The 6,876-nt window shown below is 43.3% G+C and overlaps 1 pseudogene; it reads left to right on the top strand.

The window, feature by feature from the left end:
- Nucleotides 1–222: 222 nt before the first annotated feature.
- Nucleotides 223–3,510, top strand: LOC123428610 (annotated as a pseudogene).
- The last annotated feature ends 3,366 nt before the right edge of the window (nt 3,511–6,876 follow it).

Here is a 6,876-nt window from a genome sequence, read left to right as displayed (position 1 = left end):
AGTTCATTGTTGTAGTCACACCAGCACGATAAAACATATAGATAACATAGATAATATATTACATATAGATAATAAAATTAGTTCAACGCATAGATAATATAAAAACTAGTCCAACACATAGATAATAAAACTAGCATATATAGATAAAACTACTCTGAGTCGTCATTGTGGGTGCCGTCCGAGGTAGATAGCCATGCACATGTCACCCGGGTCGACTACGACATGCGGCAGCCCAACTGCCTCCACCCGCCGGGTCCAGTATGACGTACGGCCACCACGCTCCCCTTGCCGGTCAAGCCCTCCCCATCCTCCTGACATCACTACGACCACGCCCCTGCTCGCATCACATCGAACGATGTCACATAGGCGCATGCGCTGCACCCCGCACCATCATCATCGAGATTCGTGGGGAGGAGGTCCGTTCATAGCCTTGGTGGCTCAGCTCTGCTGGCGTCATCCTTGGGAGCAGAGGTAGCGAGAAGAACAACCTTGAGGGGCTTGGCCTTGGAAGCGGACGCCGCAAGATGCTCGGCGTCTCCCTTGGGAGCTGAGGTTGCTAGCTAACACCACGAGTGGCACCAGAGTATGGATACAAGTTGCATCAGTCTGTTGCTCTACAGCTGCAAGCTTGTAAGGTCGTCAACAGTGAGCATAAGCGTGCGACCAACGTCTGCCCTTGATTCGCAGCGGTGCCCCTCCTCTGTCGCATGCTGCCCCTCTCGATCGGCCTTCTGTGTTTCTCCCGCTTCATAACTCCTTCCTACTACGATAGATGAGATGAAAAAAAAATCTCTAAACCCGTGGAAATCACCTTCGCGTGTGCTTCAGGGATCAGGATGTGAGATGATCAAATTATTAGTATTGTTACCTCTGTTGACTTTGTGGTTCCGGTCCACTGTAAGAGTTGCAATTTAACAATATGTAGCAGGAGCATAATTCACTCATCTGGTCCAATTTCAATCCTTGGAGTTCTCCATCCACATATGTAAGCAATTGTTGAATTTGTATGTAAGAATGCTTTTGCTACATACATTTTGCTGGGTACTACACAAATCAGATTCATGTAAATTGCAAGAGAATTTAATTAGGAGGGGAAATAGTTATGGGTGAAAATTACGTAACTGATTTGGGGGTTATGATTGTAGTGGTACTGTAGAATTTTGTAATGGGGCTCAGCTTTGCTATCTAAATCTAGATGTTTTCCGAAAGAGTACTACTACTATCCTTACTTTTTTTAGGGCAGAACTACCCTTACTTAGTTTATAGTTGTGGATAAATCTTCATGAACGACAGTTGTAGGAATTGTTCTGTATGAAATCGAGCTAAGTGGTGAGCCAAATTAATCATTTCACCATTCTTAATTAGTGCATATTATAAAGTTAATTGTTTATTCTCCAGTAATATGCATAGTAGGTTTGCCATGACACAACGACCAACGAGAGAACAAGCTGTTTTTCTGGATCACTTGATGAGATTTAATAATACATGCATTTCCTTTGATCTTTGTTTGTGATCTTATAAGCTCCCATGAACAAAGTAAGATATATACGGGTATACATGTATAGTAGTATGTCTTGAAGTGTGTTAAAAAAACTGAATGTTGATACAAATTAAAAACACTGTTGCACAGTAAATAAATACATTGTCTTATAAGACATGCAACTGGGTAGCTTTCTCCTAACAAGGTAATAACATTACAACAGGCAAAAGTGCATTGTTTAGATGTGTAAGGTTCACTTCAATTTTAAGAGACGCCGAATTTGTCTTTTTTGTCCAGAACTTCTTAGATATCCAAATGATTCAAAATTGGACCGGACCTCACACATCAAATTATCTACCACCCAATTTTTTTAATTTTTTTTTATTTTTTTACTATTTGTTTTGATTTTTTATTCCGCACGGGTACAGATGAGCCCAAGCTCAGAAACGGATTTTCGTCAACATTGCCACTTTTTCCCCATAATAATGATATTGTTTTTCTTCGTTCATTTAACCATTGTGTTCACATATGATGTACAGTAAAAATATATGTTCCTTTAATGTTTTCCCCATTTGATCATTTTGTTACTCTTTAAAATTTTAGTTCTGTTGACCAAAATCAAATAGCCATAACACTGCTGAAAGGATATGTTCATATTTCCACATATTTTCTGCACATACAATTTCATTTAATTTGTGGATACATAAGAAAAATTTTCTGCAACGTACGTGCATATGTACGTTTTGCTTTAACTATTGTAACTACCAGTCATGCATTGAGTGTACCAATACCAAATCAACCCCCTTGAAAAAAAAGTCCAATTGTATTCCTTTTTTTTTGCAATTTCAAGGAGCTAGGAAGGATGAAAGAAAGCTTGGAAATTTTCATTATACTAAGATAAAAATAAGTTTTGTGTATTTTCCTTTTGTTGTATACAAGAGTTTATTAGCATTGCACATAGTAAATGGTACCATGCCATAGTGTCGCCCCATGCTTGATCTAGCGAGGTCACTTTGAAGTTCACTAAAACGCAGCGGCCACCTCACGAGCTACATCCTACCCATAGCAACCAGCCATGCTTTCTACCTGCAATAAATCATTTGTTTAATTTTTTCATACGTTTTTATTTTTTATATCATGACAATAATTGCGAATAATAGGTTTTTAATTATCTCCTCAGCTCCTAATGTGTTGATATCCAATTTGCAATTTTTAAATTCATAGGAGGGAGGGGATGAGGATAAGTGGCGATACAGAGATGGTCATCATGCTAAAATTAAGGACGTTGACCTATGTATGTGGGAAAGGCGGATAATGTGGTCTTGAGTCACACTTACAAGATTGTTATATTTTTTTTCACCCGTTGTAACGCACGGACATGTTTACTAGTGTACATATAACTCCTACTGCAGAACACGCTGAAGGCGGCGGCGCCGTCGAAGGCGAAGGTGATGAAGAAGGCGACGGCGGTGAACGTGGCGGTGACGGCGGTGATCTACCTGCTGTGCGGGTGCATGGGGTACGTGGCGTTCGGCGACGGGTTCCGCATCTACGAGCCCTTGTGGCTGCTGGACGTGGCCAACGTGGTCGTGGCCGTCCACCTGGTCGGCACCTACCAAGTGATTTCCCAGCCTATCTTCGACTACGTCGAGTTGCACGCCGCCGCGGCCTGGCCAGACACTGGCTTCGTCAGCACGAGGGATGTCCGGCTGTGGCCCACGGACGTCCACGTGGCTGTATGCATGCTCCGGCTGATCGGTCGCACGGCGTACGTGTGCCTGACCACCGGCGTGGTCATGGCCATGCCCTTCTTCGGGTTCGTGGTGGGGCTCATCGGCGCCGTCTCCTTCTGGCCGCTCACCGTCTACTTCCCGGTTTCGATGTATATCGCAGAGCGGCACGTACCGCGGGGCAGCACGCGGTGGCTGCTCCTCCAGGCGCTCAGCACCGTGTAGCTGCTCGTCTCCCTCGCGGCGGCCGCCGGCTCCATGCCGTCGTCGCGGCCGAGATCCGCCGGAGGTAACTCGTGAGTGGTGAGTGGTGACTGGTAACTGCTGACTGTTGACGTTGCGGCCGAGCAACGTTATATTGCTTTGATGAACTACTCCTACTCGTGTAGTAGTAGTACGTACTGTATGTACTGTGTATGGTCAGTTGTTGACCGGACTATAGCACGGGGGCTCAGCCAGCCGTGGAATAGTCGTGGCCTAGTGTTGTAGTTGTGGGTGACACATTAGTCCCAAATTCTATCTGTTTCCTCAGATCGTTGACGTTTTAGTGTTATATGACACTATTTATTGCTACCATATGATTATGATGAATACTCTATCAGATGGTGTGATATACTCCCTCCCCCCTGTTTTTAAATATAAGTTTTAAAAAAAAAATTATTAGGTAACTACATACGGATGTATATAGACATACATTATAGTGTTGATTTACTTATTTTTCTTCATATATAAACTTTTAGTGGAATCTTTAAGAAGACTTATATTTGAAAACGGAGGGTTATATTACATCTAGGTGTGATTTAGTATCCCACATCTTATTTCTATACAGTCAATTTTGTTGCTCCAAGATTTGTGTTGTATTGAGTTTTTTATGCTCTATTGATTGTTAACGTGAACGAGGAGCTGCACGGAACTTGTGGTTTTCCTCTTTGACTGAGTGTTGTCAGTTTTTTTTAGTACGTACAAACGCAAGTATTTATATACACGTGTATACGATTATCCCTATGAATGTATATATATACATTCTACCCTATAAGCATCTTTAAGAGACTGGGTCAATATATCATCTTAAGATTTATAAAATCATCCTAGACGCCTCGTTGTTGACAGAAACGTCTTCTTCCACTAAAAACGTATCGTTGAAAATCCTGAAATAAATCCATAAATAATGCAAACATCAGGACTTGAATCATAGCGAACTCAAATGTACAGGGATGAGAGAGTGTAAATTGTAAAGGAGAGTGACTCAAACTTGCCCAACTTAATATCATGCCTATCATTTGCATATATTTTTATTTGACCAGACTTATTCAATATTTATTTATTAATTTGATTTAAATTCATTTTTTGGTCATGACTAGAAGTCCATCGGTCGATACGCAACTGATTGTGACCCACTTTCCTCAGTTGCAAGTGCACCCTCTCGGTACGTAACTGGGTTGGACCCTTTTTCTCCTAGTTGCAACTCCACGTTCGACATGAAATTGCAGGCCGCCATCTATTATTGTTCTAGTTGCAAGTCCATCATCGTCACATAACTGTTTTACGACCAATAAATTTTTTCCAGTTTCAACTCCCCTAATGATATGCCTCTCAGCGTGACTCCTTTTTCCTCGTAGTTGGAAGTCCACCATCGATGCGCAAGTTTGGGGATAATCGTTTTTTGTCCCAGTTGCACCTCCATCCCCCAGATGCAGGTGGGCCTCATCCATTTTTGTCCTAATTACAACTTCGCCCGCAACACATAACTCAAGGCTCCATTCATCTTGTTTCAGTTGCAAGTCACCCCGACATGTAAATGGGCTCGTCTTTTTTGCCCTGGTTGCAGGTATGTACTTGATACACAGGTGGACCCTGCCAATTTTCTTCCCAATTGCAAGTTCATCCTCGCCACCCAAGTAGGGGAAGCTACCTATTTTATCCCCAGTTACAACTTTATCCCTCACATGCAATTGGGGAGGCAACTTAGACCGTCCCATTTTTGACTTAATAGCAAGTCCATCCTTGATATGCAACTAGGGCCCTACCAGCTTTGTCCGAGTAAAAACGCCACCCTTGATATGCAACTCTATCGCGATCCATTTTTTCATGGTTACAAGTGCACCCTCGACACGCAACTGGGATCCCGTCCATATTGTCCTAATTTCTAGTGAACCCCCAACATGCAAATAAGCTCACCTTTTTTTATCCGAGTTGCAAGTTGATAATCCCCAAGTGTAAGGAATCATCGTAGCAATTTCCAAAGATGGAAGTGATAAATATGGAGTGTCGAACCCACAAGGAGCTGAAGGTAAGATCAATATTCTCTCAAGTCCTATCTGCCACCAATACGACTCTACATATATCGAACGTTTGCTTCTATCTAGTAACGAGAAATAAAACTGCCTTATGGGTATAAAGAGGATAGCTTTACATGATATTGGAGAACAAAAAGATGAAAATAGGCGCTTCCTAAATGAAATTAGAATATATTACAACATATTGCAAATAGCGAGTGTGGAATAATGATGGTATGGTGTCCGGAATAATCCTAGGCAATTGATAACAAGATCGGTAATTATCGTTGCAATTTTATATGAGGGAGAGGTATGAGCTAACGGACTTCCCGTAATCGGATCATATGAACTTATAATTGGACCTCTAGCAAGCAATCCCAACTACTAGATTGTAAGCTTTACTCCCATACTCCATGTCCCCTTTACTCCCATACGCAACAATCCCCTTACTTGGTTGTAAGCTTCTGTCACTCTAGCCCCCCACTGTAAACGAATTATGAACGTATTGCAACACCCTACAACGAGAATCCCTCACGTGTGCGCGGCACGGAGGGCACCATAGGACAGCACCAAAATAAAACATACACTCAAACCAATCAAGATAATCAATTAACCCAAAGGACAACATAGATCTAGTCAAACACCATAGAATGGCAACACGTCATTGATTAATAACCTGCGACATGAAACACCATGTTCAAGTAGGGGATTACAGTGGGGTGCGGGAGAATGGACCGTTGAAAATAGATGAGGAAGGTGATGAAGACGGTGATGTTGATGAAGAGGATCACCACAGCGATGGCTCCCCCGGCAGCACTCCGGCGCCATCGGGAGAGAGGGGAGAGAGTCTCCCCCCATAGGCTTCCTCCTCCATGGCCTATCCCTAGATGCACTACAGGAATCAGAGACTTTGCCGTCAGCTATGGCTCACGGCAAAGGGGAGGACCCCTGACGGAAAAGGCCTTTGTCGTCCGTCTGCAGACAACAAACTTGACTGCAAAGAATAATCCGGTAAAGAGCTTATTTGCCATCGGCCTTAGACATGCGGACGACAAAGAGAACTTTGCCGTGGGGGGCATACGGCAAAGAACATGGACAACATATCGCGGGGTTAGGGCTGTCAAGTGGTAGCGACAACCTTTGTCGTCAGCTGGGCCAACCATCCCTTTGCCGTCTTCCATGGCCCCCTTTGTCGTCTGCTATGGCCCCCCTTTGCCATCTGTGGGCGGACGACAAAGATGGCAAATAGTCCATGCCTTCAGGGCCTTTGCTGTCCCACTACTAGAAAAAGAGCTATAGCTAATATGGACATTAATGGCGCACCATGTATGTGGTGCCCCACTGCTATATAGTAGTGGCGCACCACATACAGGTGCGCCATTATTGTCCA

Source organism: Hordeum vulgare, chromosome 2H, assembly GCF_904849725.1.
Source record: "Hordeum vulgare subsp. vulgare chromosome 2H, MorexV3_pseudomolecules_assembly, whole genome shotgun sequence".
NCBI lineage: Eukaryota > Viridiplantae > Streptophyta > Magnoliopsida > Poales > Poaceae > Hordeum > Hordeum vulgare.
Note: the sequence above shows the minus strand (reverse complement) of the source record. Positions and strands in the feature narration are given on the sequence as shown.